The sequence below is a fragment of the Rhinichthys klamathensis genome, unplaced genomic scaffold, assembly GCF_029890125.1.
Source record: "Rhinichthys klamathensis goyatoka isolate OS25496 unplaced genomic scaffold, OSU_Roscu_1.1 h1tg000609l_1, whole genome shotgun sequence".
Lineage (NCBI taxonomy): Eukaryota > Metazoa > Chordata > Actinopteri > Cypriniformes > Leuciscidae > Rhinichthys > Rhinichthys klamathensis.
Genome location: NW_026607062.1, coordinates 244,469 through 263,246, shown reverse-complemented (window position 1 = coordinate 263,246; position 18,778 = coordinate 244,469). Strand labels below are relative to the sequence as shown.

The window sequence follows — 18,778 nt, the reverse complement described above, 5'->3', positions numbered from 1 at the left end:
CCCATCTGTTCAGATAAATTGATGGAGCTCAGAGAGCATCTTCTCCTCTGTGAAGTCCCCCCATGAGCTAGCAATTAATTTGCTCCCAGACCTTGAGTTAGTCTCAGTGCTTGCCAAAAACAGGCACACAGATTTGTTGGCCTGCTCTGCCATAGACAGCAGTTCTGTTCATGTTTACATGGGGGTAACGAACACATCTCTGTTGGTTTGGAAAGGCTATGCGAAGAATACAAGGCGCCATCATGGACCCCCAAAAGAACAAATAAAATAAAAAATAGACTAAAATAAAATAGACAAAAATAAATAAATAAAAAAAATAAAAATCCACTTTTTCAACAAACAAAAAAACCTTTTTGGAAAAACAAAAGATTGGAACTAACTACAGGCAAGATCATTTTTCCTGTTGTAATTTAATAATTCATGCTACAGAGGGTTAATGTGTCAGGCTACTTGTCCATCGGGTGGGGGTTAAAAGCTTTTTTTGAAATATTGATGCTGGTCCCTTTATGACCAACTCGGCACAGAGGATGTTGGTCCAGGAGCCTGTTAGACGTATAATGTTATTTTATATATGAAAGTACTGCCGAATGTAATGGAGGATCGCTTTATACACGTATCCCACCCAGAGCCGGCTCTCCCTATAAGCGAACTAAGTGGGTGCTTAGGGCCCCGCCGCCACTAGGGGGCCCCCTAACTACAGATGGTAGTCGCCGCTCAAAGTGTGGAGCGCGCCCCACTGGTGGAGAATAGAGACGTGACAGGTGGGGCGCGCCAACGGGAGGAAATTTTCCTTTTATGCCTTTATTCGTTCATGGCGAGTCCGCATCGTCAACTTCATCTTTGCAGCGATGCAGAAAACACCAGTTTATTAATAAACAATTATATGTCTCCTTGCTATTTTTTACACATTCATAATCATTAGCCTACTTTTGCCGGTTCGTGCGCTTGAGTGCGGCTTTATAACACTCATTATCCTGAATAGCCTGTATAGTTTGTATTTAGATACTACTTGTTACTTCAATAAATTGGAACATTTTAAGCTGGTTGCGTATTTCATTAGCATTGTGTTGGGGCGATGGGGGCAGTGGGGCTTGAAAATTCCCCCTTGTCCAAAGTGGGGAATGACCGAAAAAGTTTGAGGTTAAGTCAACCAACCCTGTCAGATCATTGTCTTCCCTGGACTTGGAAATCTGACCGCAAAAATGAAAGAGTCTATCCATCGGGTGCAGAAAAAAGAAAAAAGTAAAATATGTTTAAATCACTTTAGAAGGAAGCAAAGAAATTACAACTTCTCCCTCTTTTTTTTTTTAAAGTGTGGAAAAGGGAAAAGAAGTTCAAAGATCGAGACTCCAGCAACACCTGTAGTATATGCAACAACTTTATTGAAGATTTGTTAGATTGGGGTTAGATTGTATACAGTTGCCGGTTTGCGGTGGCAATATTCCATTATTTACTGCAAGGCAGGGCCCCAAAATGATCCTGCTTAGGGCCCCCAGATTCACAGAGCCGGCCCTGATCCCACCTCTCTATTGCACCCTGTGTTACACTTCCCTCCACCCAAGGCCTCCTTTTATTTCTGCTGCCACCTGTCAGTAAATGTTTATATTCTGTATATACACATCACTCCTCCAGGATGTGAACCTGGGACATTGGCATTCAGACATTGGCATTTTAATTTATTGTGCTATATTATTTTTTGCCAAGAATAGACCTTTTTCAGAGCAGCGTCATTACAGGTATGAAAGCGAGGTTGTGAGGAATAGACTTACCGTGTTTTCAATGGCATCCGCTGTAAAAAAAAAAGAAACAGTATAAATCTCCTAGATCACTTGTAATTTTCCACAGCTCATATTTTCGGAAATTTGAGGTCTACAGAAATTTCTTGGAAAGATATTTTTGCAGTGTTTCGTCAGCAGTACAATCCAAAAACACATTAAATAACAGTAGCCTATACTGAAGAGATGCATGTATATCCCTCACAGTCTCGCTTTTGTTCCTGTTAAACTTAAAGATAGTGCTGATGTGAATAAGGTATAGATGGCTAAAATGCACCAAATCAAAAGGTTCAGGTGCAGAGCATAGGCCAGCCTCAAGGTCAGATAGACGGGTGAAAAAACTGCTGTAACTTCTGAAGTTCTGAAAAGAGTCATGAAGACATGGTTACATTCATTAAAAAGGAATTAAGATGACTAGCCATTGTAGGGCACTGCCATCAGAAAGTAATTTCTTTTCAGCACAGTACGTCCAGAGATAGTGACAGGCCATTACAAGTTTAGTGCCTACAGTGTCCTACAGGAGGACACAGAACAAAAGAGACAGAGGCAAAAAGTAATGTGAGAGAAGGAAGTTGAAGGGAGTCAAGAGTAGTATGAGTATTAGGAAAAGCCTAACAGGGAAACGAGTGAATATTCTTAAGACCGGATGATGGATTGTTTTGTCAGCCATTTTTTTTTTTTTTTTTTTGTCCTCTGCTGATCGCTTCATTATTAAGGTTTTGATGCACAAGCATGAAGTTACATTTTCGGCCAATTAGTTTCTTTTAGAGGACCATTAACCCGGACCACTTTAATGTAAACTAAGGAAAATTGACTTTGTAAAAAAGGAAAAAGGAGAGAGAGAGAGAGACCTATGGTGATCCTGAATGGTATACCAGGATTCGTGATCATTCTGTCGTGCCATGTTATAAGATGTAGTAAATTACAGTCACTCAGGAACTATGGTAGATTATTGATCTGACTATTGGATTTGTTAATATGCATGTAGTCAGACCCTTATCTATTTGTTCTCTAAAAGAAATAAAAAGAATACACAGATGAGGGGAAGAATAAGTCCATTAACATCATGCTGAGCAAAGAAATGAGTCAAGTAAAGATTAATTTAAAAACAGCATCATCCAATTAGCACAAAAAATAAACAGTCCCTTCATTATCAAGGCTTGTTGTTTGCAATCTTCCTTGTAGCAAAGAAAAAAAGAAAAAGAAAAAAAAAACCTTTTATTCAATATTAACATTGCACATCACCTCACTTCTCAAAGAGTCTGAAAATGATTCCATCTCTCTAAACCCCTTCTTTCCACAAGCCTACTCTGCTCTGATTGGTCAGATGACCCAGTCTGTTGTGATTGGTCTAAAAAGCATAATAGGGGTACTTTGAAGGCTTTACATCAGGGGTTCTCAAAGTTTTGATAGGTGAGGGCCAATTTAGGAACCCAACATTGAACTGAGGGCCGCCAAAGTGGCGGGGGAGAAAACGAAGAAAAAAAAACTGAAAAGAAAATCCCATTTGAAATTATTTTAATGACCAGGTTGCATCTCTACAGTTTACATTAGTTGCAATAAACACATTTTAATTCATAACTGAGGCTAAACCTGGCAAAACTTGTGAAAATTTTGGGGGGGAGAGAAAGAAACTTTTAAAATAGAAGCTTACCAAACAAGTCATCATCATCATTCATTTCTATCATTGCTTGTCAGTCGCGTTTCCATTATTGCAGATTTGCATATTATTATCTATCTTTTTTAACCCATAACTGAAAAACGAAAAATGAACGGTTGTTGTCTTTTTAAAACGCAAAGTTGAACAAAATTTTAATTTGAACTGGCTTCACCAACTGCTGCGCAAAAAAAGTAAATATCGACAGACTTTTTCAGATTTTTTTTTAAATGACTTTCTGCCCCTTTATTAAACATTTTAAATATTCACAAATTAATATGGAAAATATGTCGATTTTACTGGTTTTCTAAGGCCAAATTAGAACCTGGAATTTATATTTTTCCCGCAGTGATGAATGAGAAGAGCCATATAGCCTGTACGTGTCTGATCTAGCCTGATTTATAGGTGAGTTATAGGCTAATGATAATAAATGCGTCTGAAAAAACAGCGAGGCATTTTAATTGTTTATTAATAAACTATTGTTTTCTAAGTGTCGGCTAAAAACATCTCCATCTTCGCTGTTAAGCAGATGAATCCACCTTTCATACGGATTACATAATCAGGTATTTGCTTTCGATTCGAGTTTGTTTGTTTAAAAGTGCACATTTTAAGCTTTAGCCTACATAGGCTAGCTATATTTTGTTTCAGTTCTCGCGCTCCAGTTCACGGAGATCATGAAAGCGCGTAGTAGCCTAGGCTACTGATTGTTTTATTTTATTTTACAAAAGCACGTTTTCTTGTTATGAGTTTACACAAATAAAAGTAGTTGCGAATAATGCATTATTATTTTCTGTATGACCAGAAATGATAGACTAGTTTAAGTTGTTTCCACTGTTTATAGGAAAATGCAAGTGTTCGCGCCCGCGAACATTTTGAAAGGTAATGGAAACGCGGCTATTAATAAGCTTGACATTGTTAAGATTATTATTAAGTCACATTGAATATTGATTACTTGGTCAACATACCCTTTTAAATTGCAATGGGATTTGTGGTGCTGGTTTCGGTTGGCCACGATTCCTATTCCTGTGTAGACAACCACTGTTCCTGGTGGCCTTGGGAGTGAGGTCAAGTGCGATCGGTCGGACCATGTAATTACCGCTTATGCCTATGGATGCCGCTAAACACCACTAAACGGAGATATTCATTTTTTTCAAAGCAATAGTTTTAACAGTTTTACAGATGTTATCGCGGGCCGCCAGAAATGTTTCGGCGGGCCGCCATTGGCCCGCGGGCCGCAGTTTGAGAACCTATGCTTTACATGTAAGTAAAAAAATTTTTAAAAAATGAATCGCCAATTAATTCTGCAAAACAATGCTTCTTTAGCTCAAATCACTAGAAAAAAAAAAGAGTACATATCACATTTTACAATGCAAACTGGTGTGAGAAAGATCCGTCTGAATTCACATGCATTAAATGCATGACAACACCACCATTTGTAACATTTTGAATGCTGAATATTCTATCAATGATAGAATCATTGATCACTGAAATCACTCCCTTATATACTGATACTGCACTAAGTTTGTGCACTATACATGCAGGGTTTTAAACTGTAGTTCTGGCTGTTATGCCTTATATCGTCATTGCCATGTTTCCATTTAATCTCCAAATCAGTACTTTACAGCTCATTAGCCCCTAAGAACATTAGTTAAGCTTTGATTGGTGTTCAAAACTAATTGAGTTGACATGTTTTACATAAATTTGGCTTAAGCTCCCCCATTAACTTTTTCTGCATGTGATGATCCACACAGTGTTCTGACTGTCCACAGCATGACATACACCTATATCATTCCACTGCAATTGTCATCACACAACGATGACAAGGATGATGCCATTTAGCTGGTTATGAAAGGTTATCATCAAATGTTTGAACCGATTAGAGATCGGAGACAAATGTCCATAAGAAACATTGCAGCCATGTCTACCCCCTGGGTCTCAGTACTGCTGCAGTAAAGGCTCAGTGAATCTATCTGCCTGGATTAACATGCCTAGATAAGGCTTGAGTTGACAGGAAATCCAATTAAAGCTTTACCATCCCTTATGAAAAACCCTGCATCTATGCATTCAGTGGCTCAACGAGTTATAAAAACCAAGTCAATATTATCCCATGATGGTCCTGCAAGTTAAAGCTGGTGGTCAGAGCTGCATTTATTCTGTACAGAGGGTACAGAAGGTCATTAGTTGTATAAACACACTTTAATGCTCTGGTCTTAGCATATTATACAATATATAGTACATACAGTAAACACATGCAGTCACATTATTATTATTAAAGCTGCAGTCCGCAGCTTTTCCTCTTTGTCGCCATCTCTGTTCGAAATCTGCAATTGCAGTTATTCGCGGAATTATCAACTTTACGTGAGTTGTGCCTCGACACGGCACAGCATGGATGAACACAATGTTTGAGAAGACTGTGAGGGTGTCAGTCACCGCGCCGGTGTGGATACTGTCATTCAGGATCACAGATTATTCTTTTTGGAAGTATGACCAACATAAGAATTTTCACCGGAAAATGTCATCTGAACAAGTAAGAAACATCCACTTTTGTTCTGGTTCTGACATTGCAGTAAATTTGCAGTAAAATCGCAAAACCGTGCAAATTAAACTTTGTTCTCAAATTGTTAATGTTAACAACGTCAGCATTGCGTGACATGTAATGTCCTTCCGATATTATCCTGGTTTTCGCATGGGCCGGTTGCAGTCTCTTTTTTTCTGTAGCCACTCCGAAGTCCGAACAAAGTCTTTTGCATTTTACAGCGGTTGAATCTGTTGTCACTGGTGATTGTCGTTTGAACCTTTCTGGATTTGCCATCAAATTGATAAGTTTAATTATATCAAGTGCTGTGAGAAAAGGCTATAAATCTCCAACTCCAACATCCTCACACGCAATATAGCCTACTAGCCGAGACTTCTTTATGTGTACAGATGTGACGTAATGATGCAAAGACATGCTCGAATCTCCCGCGGAAATCCACCAGTACCACTGGAATTAAAAACATTATTACAAGCTTACCGCTTTGAATCGAGCTAAGGCAAGCAGATAGTTTTGAACACTGGCTGGTTGTGTATTTTCTCAAATATGTATTTTGGATAATTTTTAACCCCAAAAAAGCTACGGACTGCAGCTTTAATTATTATTAAACTAATTAATAAATAAATTTGTGTGGTGTTTGTAATAATTTATACTACGGGGCTGTTGAATGCTTGAAACAGACTGGTTTACAAACGTTCTAATGTGTGCAATTATCAGGGAAACGCACGGCTGAAGTAGTTCCAGACAGGTCTTGACCGCATTACAGTTCCATATCACTTCGCCAAATGATTTCAGTTATTTCAAAAGGTCTTTACAGTCTTTTGTTTTGAAATAACAGCAAACGAACCAAAAACCCACAATGACACTGACCAAGCAAATAAAGTAAACAATAGGATAAAAATGACTAATTATTTCCATGTTTTTTTGCCACAAAATTTGCCACATAGTCTCTTTCTCCCGCTCAAACGCGCACAGTCGCACACACACACACACACACACACACAGTAGGCTACGGCAGACACACTCGCACAAAAACATGTTGTTGGCGCTGCTCTGACGATTTTATCAGTAAAATAGTTGAACGATTTAAAAGCTACAGGACATTTCTCACTAGCAATGTAATAAGAGCTCTGTTCTTGGCACAAATAAACGTAGTTTCGCTATTAGTAGAGATGCTGCTGCCGAACACTGTTGAGAGACGCACAGACTCAGGTAATCCATAATCGCTTGATAACTCTCTCTCTCTCTCTCTCTCTCTCTCTCTCTCTCTCTAATAACTGCATTAATAATTGCATTAGTCTGCTATCAATGGCTCAAGCCTCAATTACTAGCTCTAAAATTACATTTTGGAATTAGCAACAGCGGCTTGGGATTAGATGCGTAACAAAATTAGTCCTACGTGTGTTTTAAGGATAAAAATTTGACAAATGAGCAGAATAAGCAGAATAATTGACTCGGGGCGTTGAATTATTAAAAAAATCATGCACACCCGAGGTGTAACGGCCACTCTGCTTCCTTACATTTCATATTTCCGGGGTTCTCCAAGCGTAAATCATCATAGTTGGGAAAATGTCTAGCAGGGAATGGGAGACGACAGCAAATATAATTTTGTATTGGAATTTGCTCTAATAGCAAAAGAAAAAGAATCTGTGATGGCATTTCCACATCTTTCCAAAAGAGGGAATAATATAGAGAGATTGATTACAGCAGTCAGAAGAGAGAAAGATGTCAAATTTGCCATCACTCCCTTGGCCCTTGTATTAGAAACATGTACTCATTTTACTCCATTTACTGCCAAGGTAATATAACGAAGTATAACGTTACAAATAAATGTGTATTAATTAAAAACATATATATTAAAAACTTTACTAGATTTGATAAATGTCGCAATGCATCATCACAGACCGTGAATTCGATGATTCAATAATAATTCTTATTATTGTTATTATTAGTTTTAGTAATTCAAAAAAGTAATGCTGTTCTACAAAATTTAAAGTAAATTTTTTTTTGCATATTTTGTATTCTAAGATGGCAATCTTGGATTCAAAGATTATTATGTCGAATAGATAAGCTAAGGTAAGAGACAAACATAATAACAGCAGACAATGACTCATACAGTTCTTTTAAATAAACAAATAAAACATTTTGGTGCCTTAAAACATTACATGTTATTATAACTTAATTTTACAAATTGCATATTCACAAGCTCTCTTGACTCCTCCGCAGTTGGGTTGACTCTACGCTGTAATCCATTCAAACAAAAATGAGCATTTAATATGACACAGCAATAACATCTTCCCCAGAGGAACTGCAGCCAACACATTCTCCCAGCCTGCTTGAAGAAAATGTTGACACTGCCTAATGCGTTACTGCTCATTTACAGATTGATTGCGTTTCACTGTATAAACAACAACATTTTCTAGACATTTCTTCACCATAATTCTAGTATTGGGTGCAGCTGATCATTTATTATGTTATTTCAGTATGAATGGTATCCAAGACAGTACAAACCCTTGGGCACCTGCAGGGATTTTAGTCAAAGCTGAATATTTCTCCTAACAGACCAAATTTAGCAAATACAACAGCACTGATATTTGAGATGGTTTAATAAAAAAAAATATTGTTTTATATATTTATACTTAGATTATATAAATTTGTTCTACTTTCATAATGATATTTTTATTATTCTAATAAATAATAGAATTAAAATATTATAATTTATATATATATGATACTTTACGGTTACTATATTACAATATACAGTATATATTGAAAATATACAAAATATATGCAAATATATACATAAAAATGTATAATTCATGTATATATTCTTGCATCCACCGCATTATATCACATACTTAAATATTCACACACCCAGCATATGAACCACCAACAGATCTAGGTCACTTTAAAAAAATGGAACATTTAATTTTCCAGTTACCAGTGCCAATTCAATTCCATTTGCAGGATATTGGATCACAAAAGAACCGAAAAAAGGTGTTTAATAATGCAAGACTTCCTCCCATGAGTGGCAAAAACCAAAGTGGTGAAGCTGTAAATGGACAGAGGATCTGCTTAACTAAAATCTGGACACTACTGTGATTTATTGTTACGGTGATGAAACGTTAATCTCTGGTATAGCTCTTAATATAGATACAGCAAAAACTGCACCTAAAAGTCACACAGACAAAGAAAAGGAGAGTGTGGGGTGGGTGGTACATATTGCATGCAGTACGAGTTACGCATCTCATATAAAACAGCATGTTAAGATCTAAACTCTGTCCATGACCCAAGCCAGATGGGCTTTGAGTCCCTCTCAGAGCATGCTGACAGCACAACAGGTAAAGAGAACAGAACAACAGGCTGGGAAGATAACCTGATATGAGACTCGGTTTCAGAGGCACACAATCTTCTTCCAGTTCTCACTGTTAAAGTAACCATGAATGTTCTCTGACCTCACACTTCCAGTGTTCAGACATACAGGCCAAAAATCATCTTAATCAGTCCTTTGGTCTTGTCTTCCAGTAAGTTTTTAATACTGAAAATAAATGTATGGAATTTTTTTTTCTTTTTAATTATTTCCCTAACTTATTTTTATGTTTTTGAATTAGCCTATACTTTTTCAATTTTAATTTTCTTTCTCTTTTTTTTAAGCACTTTGAATTACTATCCTGTATGAAATGTGATATATAAATATAAATTTCCCTTGCCTTAAGCATTTTTTCAGTGTATACACATAGGCTCTGTTTTCACCCCACCGCTGTCCATCTGCTGCTCAGATGGGAATAAACTTCACCTAGTGTCAAACTCATGAATTTTAAGTCAAGTTCGGTGCATGAACAGCAGCATCCTCTGAATACTTGATTCCCTCTCATTCCCCATACCTGTATCCACATCCTCTCTCATGAAGCACAATTTAGTGTAATTAAAAATCCATTAGAAAATAATGACCACAAAGGTGCAACAGAGCAAAACAAAATGAAACTAGCAATTGACACAGTTCTTTTCTTTAGAGATGCACAATACTACATTTCTCCGCCGATAATGATAGACGATTATTCAGAATACAGTTTGATTTTCTGGAGGAAAAACTAATGCTGTGTAAACTATATAGGGAAGGGAACCCTCTCATTTGATACATTTCTTTAGTATTACAGGTTAAAATTAACAACAGAGCCCAACCTCTTATATGTACCTGCTATTTATTTTTCATATATAATAATTATACTCAAATAAAAACTGAAATGTTTGTATTAGGGATGCACCAAAATGAAAATTCTGGGCCAAAACGGAAACCAAAAACCTACAACGCTATTATTATCAGAGCGTGTGAGCAGATAGTGGGGGAGCAGAGCACTGGACGAGAGCTACATATATAATTGACAGTAAATAAGCTCCTCTCTAGCATTTTTTATAGCCAACTAAATAACTGTGAACATTGGATAACTCCTGAGGTAAAAGCAACGTTAAATGACAAGCTGTTTTATTGATGCGGCTGAAACACTGATTGAGCAATTGCATGAGACATGATACATTTCGGTAAGTTGTACTGTATCTTTCAACATACCTTTTGATGTTCAAGCATGTTTTATCATGCTATAACATGTATTAAAGTGGAAGACAAGACTTGCACTACGGCTACGCAATGCCGCTTAAATGTCACATTTAGAAGTGTCAAAAGCATTACAAATAAAGTGAGCACATCACTCTAATCTTGGAGTCCTTGCACTGGCTCATGCTTTCATGCTAGACAATACGTGATTATTCTGATTTTTATAAATACATTTTGTAAATTTGTTTTGATGTATGCTTCTATTTTTCCCCCCATTTCATTTTATGTTTTTATGTTCTTGTAAAGCACTTTGAGATGCAACTTTTAAAGGTGCTATATAAAATAAAGTTTATTAATATTATTATTATTATTATTAATGTTTGGTGTATGGTAAAACCGCAGACCTGACAATCCTGGCTTAAACTATGGGTGATTCATCAGATAGAGCCCGCTTTAACATTGCTATTTTTGCCAACATTGGTATAACTGTTAGTGCGTTATTGTCGCATTACCTTTGACAGCCCTAAATTCAACACGAGACATTTTCTTCGCACAGGTACAAGGTTACTTGTAGTCAACAGAATGTCTAAAGTGACCATCAAAACAAAGTGTAACCCATCTGACTGATTCATTCAGCAAACTAACAAGGTAGTTAACAAATCTGACATATGATAGTCTCATAACACTCAATCAATGCACTCTCAAAATACATTTAACCCTGTATTGCAGGATACATGACAAAATCTTTTGAGAAACAAAGTGTGCTTTGCTCAGTCATTCCAATTAATGTCTGCCAAAATCCCTGTCCTTCTGTTCTGGGTTCAGACAGGGTTGGGCTCCTGCAGTCTTATTGATTTGACCCCTTATTAAATCTGTAATTATCTGCAAAAGCTCCATTACGGTGAACTTAACCCTTTCATGCACACTAATCAGATATTAAAAGGTCATGTTGGTTAGGTTCAGATGGCAAAATTGTATGCCAAAAAATTATGATCCAAGGACCAGTATATATTTTTTAAATATACATTTTATGCAAGAAGAAAATGACAAAATGTTAAGTAACATACCGTTACAATTGAATACTGAATACAGAAAAAGTTACTTTTCGCTTTATTAATCTTATTATGGGCTATATTTTAAATTCAACACTTAAATGCATTCTGTCCCCAAAAGTGGACACATTATCTAAAAATCTATCTGAAGAAATCATGCACAAAAGGTAAAAAGCAATGTAACGTAAATGCATTGAATATATTTGATCTGTCAACTTGTCTCAATTGTTCTTTCTTTCTTTCTTTTTTTACATGAATGTATTTATTGAAGTAACCATGAGGATGAGCAGAAACAGCAAGAAACAGCAAGCACACAAATGCTCCTTTATGAGAGTGAATTAACACAAAAGAAGTCTTGACAATGCAAAAGATTTCAAAACATCAGCAGTTTACCTGCAGGAAACATTCAAGAAAGCCCAGAATCTGAATGTGCTTTGTTTTATTCCTGTACTTTGTGTTGTATGCTATTATTTTTCCTTCGGATTAATAATAAAAGCACAAACACTTCTAACAACATCACATCATTTAAGGGTGACAGACACAAGATAAAACATCCTAATTGTAAATGCACTACGGCAACTTAACTGCCCTTTAAAACTCATTTAAAGTGTTATCGACAAATAAGTTACTCCTTTTGATGAACAGTCTATGACACAAAAAGCTCCACGTTGACAAGCGCAACATTACCGTAAGCCATTTCGCTGTGGTTATTAGAAACGGAGCAGAATTTCACAATGTCAGCAGGCCTTATCAAAGCAATTAATCACCGCCTTGAGTGAATTACATGAAAAAGCATTCTTCTCACTCATCACATCAGACTCACAAAACACTGATGGCGGAATCTCTCATCACCTCTAATAACATCCAGCTGACAATCAGAGCCGATCCTGGCATCCCTGGGGCCCTAAGCAAAAATCTGTTAAGGGGCCCTCCTACCTGACCCATGAGCCATGTAAACCATTTGCCATTGCCACACAGTCACACCTGACACCCCAGTTCTCCCACTACAATCCTCCCTCGTTTAGTTAGTACTAATGAAAATGTAATTCCTGATATCAGAAATAGACATATTTTATATTAATATCAATAATTCACATTTTAAATAGTACAAATTTAATTATTGATATCAAAAATGCATCCTGTGAATTAATAAAAGCTAAAATGGCTTGCCATTGCATGTCACTGTGTTTTAAATGATAAAAGCAATAATTGATACTTAATGGTTATTATTTACTGATTGATGTGCATCCATATTGACCAGTATGTCCAGCCAATCAACATTTTAAATGCAATAGTCAATATCAATAGATTGCTTTCCATCTTGCTTTATTGCAGGGTTGTAACTATTCTGATTTGGAGACTTGATAATCATTGTCTTGTTTTAAAGTGAGCGCCTAATGAAGAGTGCCATAACGCCCATATTGTACTGGTAACTGGTCCCCATAGATTTTTTTTTTTTTTCTGGAAAGTGCGCGTTTCATTTCGTGCACGCGCATATGAACTCATGTTAACGCGCGACGCGGTTATCTTTTCCGAGCTGCAGTTTATAAACAAAAACCGTTGCCCTTTGTATTATCAAACGTAATATCATGAAAGTGCGTATCTATAGCCTACCACGAATTTAATTTATCGTGCTATTTATACGCCAAAAATGTTTTTTGCGTGCATATGCTACGCACTGTAAATCTCTTGTCTTGGGTAGGATTAGGGGTGTGGAGTGCGTGCATATTACACGCCAAAAAGTGCGTATCATATGCACGCAAAAACTATTTTTGGCGTATAAATGGCACGAGAAATTAAATTCGTGGTATAAATACGCGCTTTCATGAGATCGGGCTGGAGACAGACAGATAGAGAGAGATGCACATCAACTTAACTTTACTGTTCTGTTCTGTGCTGACATCAAACTTGGAGAGGAGAGAACACAAGTTTACCTGATCGCTGTTCCCGCAATTCACTCACATGGTGTTTTTCTCTCAGTTTCTCTTTTCGTGACCAGAAGGATAGTTCCGCTTAATTATCTCATCGATGTTGTAAACTTTGATTGACGCGCTTTGACGCGAGGGGGAGGCGGGGCCTTGAGTAATTTGCGGGGCCCTACGCAGCTTGCGTAGTGTGCGTATAGGGAGGATCGGCTCTGCTGACAATAAACCCCCAGTCAATGCTATAATCATCGGGACCAATGATTCAGGCTGGTTCCTCTGCCTGTATATACAGGCCCTGTAGGCTACTTAACAGCAATAGTGGAAGTAGTTTTAAACAAGGTGAGGTGCATTTGCTGCAGTCCTCTTTTGTGCTTCGTCTGGTGAAATGGTACAAACACCCTCATTAGGGCTGACACACCAGCATCCTCCGAGGGTGCCCGGGAAAATTGACAGGCTCATTACCGCAAGTCTCCTTGAGTGCAGAGATTGTGTTTAAGGAGAGATGACAGTTCTATTTACCCAGAGTGCCTCCGCTTTACCTCCACTCTCACATGCCGAGGAAAACACAGCTGATATGGGGATTTAGTGTTTAAAGGTAGGCATTGTTCTAAGCTGCTCTTAATATGGCACACTAGAGTATGCTATAAGCCTTTTGGATTGTTTGTCAATCATCTGAGTCGAGCGCATGTTAATTGACGCATGCAGGGACCCGTGGCCCCTCTTTTATCCATTGTATTTGAACTCTCATGAATCTGACAGAGTGCTTTCTCCTCTTTAAGGAACCCATCCAGTGTGGTCTGAATTCTTGGGAGCCGCTGCACTTATATTTGATAAGTGAGTAAAATACTGTTCAAGAGAACCATTGTGATCGTTAGGACCCTGCCATTCACACGAGAGAATGAAAGCTCAAGGCATCCCCTTCTGACTGAGATAAAGCAAGCATCTGTTTGAATGATCTCATTGAAAGCTCACTGGAATGAACCACCTCTGGGTTAATGAGGCTCGGCGTTCCCAGACGAGTTTCGGTAAGTCAGCTGGTAGAGGAGTAATTCCCAGCCATGGATGGATGGATAAAACGATAGATAGAAACACAGACAGAACAATAGACAGACAGACAGACGGACGGACGGACGGACAAAACAAATAGAAAAAGTAAATGAATAGCCTACTGAATGCAAATTTGCAGTAATTACATACAATAACTTTACCCACAAATTTATGGATTTATATGCAACAATGTTGCTGCCGACCTGTTTGCCAGAATTCCTTTTCACATTAGATAAAATAGGTAAAAGTAAAGTAGGGGTACACCTTGAATGTGATTAGGATAAAACTTTACGCCAGATAAATACAAGAAAATGTAAAACATATTTCTTCAAGCTTAAGTGGATTATCAATAAATAATTGAAGATCAGAAGACTGGAGTCATATGGCCACCATCATCCTGCACAAACTAACAAGCAGAAGCTTACTTCAGCTTTACAGAACACTCACATCGGACAGTGGAGAAAGGAAGCCGAGTCATCCGTGGGGTGGATTTTGCAATCAGTCGTTAAAGGCATTAGGATCAATATTCTTCAACAGAGTGGAGACACACTTAAAAGACATTATAATGTATACATACAAAAAAGACATGTGCATCTGAAAAGCAAAATATGCATTAGTGCAACAAACAGTTTGATTTTTTTTTATTGCTAAATTTAGTATGCAGCATGCATGGCAAACGTGCATTTAACAGCAATTTACAGTCATCAAATTTAATCTGCTGTGTTAATTTTGGCTTAAGGCCAGGTAACATTTGTACAAGTGGCCTAATATGAGAAAGAGTAGGTGAGGCTCACTTATCCAATTGTTGTTGTTACCTACTCCAGTTTATTGAATAGGGAAAATATGATTCACAGTTTACATCTTTATTTTATTTAGATTTGCTTTGTTTTTATTAGAGCCCAATTATATAGAGGCCATTTTGTGCGTTACAATTCATTTTTCTAAGTGGCTCCTCTCCATTATACAGTCGCAGTGAGTAGCTAGCTAAAAGTAGTGAGGCAACTAACTTTTTTAGCGTAATTTTATCCATTCAAATTTTAGATTTGTTTATTCATTCAAAAACTCAATGTTTCTGTGCCATAGAATTTTGGCTCTAATCAAATGATAAATTCATCAATGGTCACATGTTATAACGTGCCACGTTATAAGCTACGTTATAAGCTACCCCCATCACGTTATAAGCTACCCTTGCCACGTTATAAGCTACCCCCATCACGACAGTCCTTCTTAAGGGGACATTATATATATTTTTTAACATGTGCCATAGAATTTTGGCTCTAATCAAATGATAAATTCATCAATGGTCACATGTTAAAAAATATATATAATGTCCCCTTAAGAAGGACTGTCGTGATGGGGGTAGCTTATAACGTGGCAAGTTGCATTTTTTAAAGTATCCCAATAACACTGGAATATGCCTTAGCAAAAATATTTCTGAAGTTTAGATTTGAAAGTGTGTCTAAGAATTGTTCCCATGCACCAAAAAATATATTACTCCCAGAAGAGATAAGCACCACAGCAGCAGCAACCATGTGTAAAGCATAAAGCTGTGTGCGAGTTTGCATGTGTGTGTTAGAGAGAGAGGACACAGAGTGTATAGGAAAGCGACAGGAAGACAAGTGAAGACAGAAAAAAATAATGTTTGTGCATCAGTGTGACAAAAATTGAGAGCAATGGAGAATATGTGAATGCCTGTGCATAGTAGAAAATAAAGAGACAGAAGAGAGGAATAGGGGAAGATGAAATGGACAGCTGAAATTTTGCAGAAAGAGTGAAAATGTGAACAGGCTTGTCATTTATTTCAGTATGGTGGGCTAATGAACAGTGGCTGTCATTTGAGATGGATTGTACAGTGTCCAGGTCTTAATAGAGCCCACAGACGGAGGAGAGGGTGAGATTTATAAAATCTATACTTATCTCTTGTGGGCAGAGCATCTGCTCAATCTTGCTTTGTTTTTTGTTTTTTTTTTAAATGCGCATGGGCATATGCCTCGTGTTCACACTGAAAACTGGAAGCATATGGACGTGGTACAGACAGACCTCAAGTGATTTGATGTCTCCAGTCCACAACAGAAGCTCAGCCAGTGGGGCAAGCCGCCCCACTTTGTTGACATGTAGCTAAAGCAATAAAAAGGTGTGAAGCACACAAATCTGCTCATATTTAATATATTACAGATGACATTGTTATTAGGCCTGTCAAAGCTAACGTGTTAATGTATGTATATATTTGTATATGTATATAAAATATATTTAACACAATAACTTGTACATAAATAAGTTCACCCTCATTTTGTTCAACTAACATTATTCTGAACACAAAAGTTTGCCATAAAATGATCTTTTTTTCTCAAAATATATGTTGTGTAGTACAGAATAAAGTTTGGAATTACATGAGGTTGAGTAAATAATGATAAAATTCTTTTTTTTTATAGGTGAACTATCGTTTTAATGCATTAAATGTGTCTTCATATTTATTTTTTATTTTATTTATTTATTTTTTTGATAGGGACAAAGCATGTTGATGAACATTTGTACAGAATACAAGATGTAAACAAGCCGGATTATAGCAGTATTGCTAATTTACGTCCGTAGTCCCTAGGCAGGTACACACAATAACAAATACTCACTATACACAAGACTCTACTAAAAAACACAATATATAAAAACACATCACAAAAATGACTAAGAAAAATGTTTACACACTTGATTTTTCATAAGCCACTTCTTAAGATGTTCTTTAAAAGTGTGATAAGTAGAACATTGTCGTATTGACTGTGGCAAACTATTAAAATATTTGCTCCCTATCACTGATAAAACTTTCTGGCCAAAGGATGTTCGCCTATTTGGTACTTCCCAGGCCCCTCTACTGACAGACCTGGTACCAATACCACAATCTGCCCTCTGTTTAATAAAACTCCTTCAATGGAGGTGGAGCAAGGCCATGCCAGACCTTATAAACAAAGCACGCATAATTCAAATTTTTAAAATTTTAGAAACTCAATAGATTATGTTTTTTATTTATTTTACAGTGGTGAAATGAAAGGGGTTTTTTTATCAAACACTTTTATCGCCTTCTTATACGGTATTTCTATTGAGTTATTGAGTCAAAATTCTTTGCATGGGTATAAAAAACTACATCATCTGCATATAACTGAATATTTACATCTTTACATACTTCAGGTAAATCATTAATGTAAAGTGAAAATAAAATTGTCCTAAAATAGAACCTTGTGGAACCCCCTTGGAGCAAGCAATATATGAAGATTTCACACCATCAATACATTGTTTCCTATTTGAAAGATAAGATTTTACCCAAAGTATTGCTTCCTCTGAGAAATTTAAATTTGTTAGTTTAGATAAGAGCACCTGATGGTCAACGGTGTCGAATGCATTCTTTAAATCAGACAGCACCCACACACACATTCTTATCTAATAAGCATTTCACTCTCTCAAAAAACAAACAGTTTGCTGAATCTGTAGAGTAATTTCTACGGACACCAAATTGCATTGGATGTAAAGAATTAAAACACTTATTTAGATGATTAGTCAAAAGATTTGATACCCATTTTTCTGCTACCTTAGAAATAATAGGAAGAATACTAATTGGCCTATAATTTTTCAAATTTAATTTATCTCCAGATTTATAGATTGGGACAACTGTAGCCATCTTCCAAGGAGATGGAACAACTGCTTGTTTGACAGATTTACCATATGTGTTATTGGGCATACTAAAGAATCTTTATTTGTTTTTAAAAATGTTGTGTCCAGCCCATACGCATCCTTTGCTTTGGAGCTTTTTAATGCATCAACAATATTTGCTACTTCTAACTCAGTTATTTCATCTATTTGACATCTATTTATATCTTATATGACTTTATAAATTATATATTTAAGTCTGTTCTATATGATTTCTGAAAATTGACTGGCATAATGAAAGCTTATTTCTATATCTCGCAACTGCAACTATTTACATTTATTCATTTAGCAGACATTTACACATTGTGAATCTCTCAAAATGACTATTTCTCCTAACTGTGACTTTATATCTCACAATATGACATCTCTCACAATTGCAACTTTTCTCTCATAATTGTGTGAGTGATTATATCTCACAATGTCACTTCATTCCTTATCCTTATCTTTTAAAATGTATATTTCACAATGACAACATCATTCATAGAAAATGTAAAAGGAATGGTTCAGCCAAAAATATACTCGCATTCATGTCTTTTCTTTT

The 18,778-nt window shown here is 36.7% G+C and overlaps 1 protein-coding gene across 1 annotated transcript in view; it reads right to left on the bottom strand.

Moving 5' to 3' along the window:
* The window catches only part of LOC130075911 (regulator of G-protein signaling 6-like), a 57,515-nt gene that overhangs the window by 24,366 nt on the left and 14,371 nt on the right, over window positions 1–18,778 (bottom strand). The window lies entirely within an intron of this gene.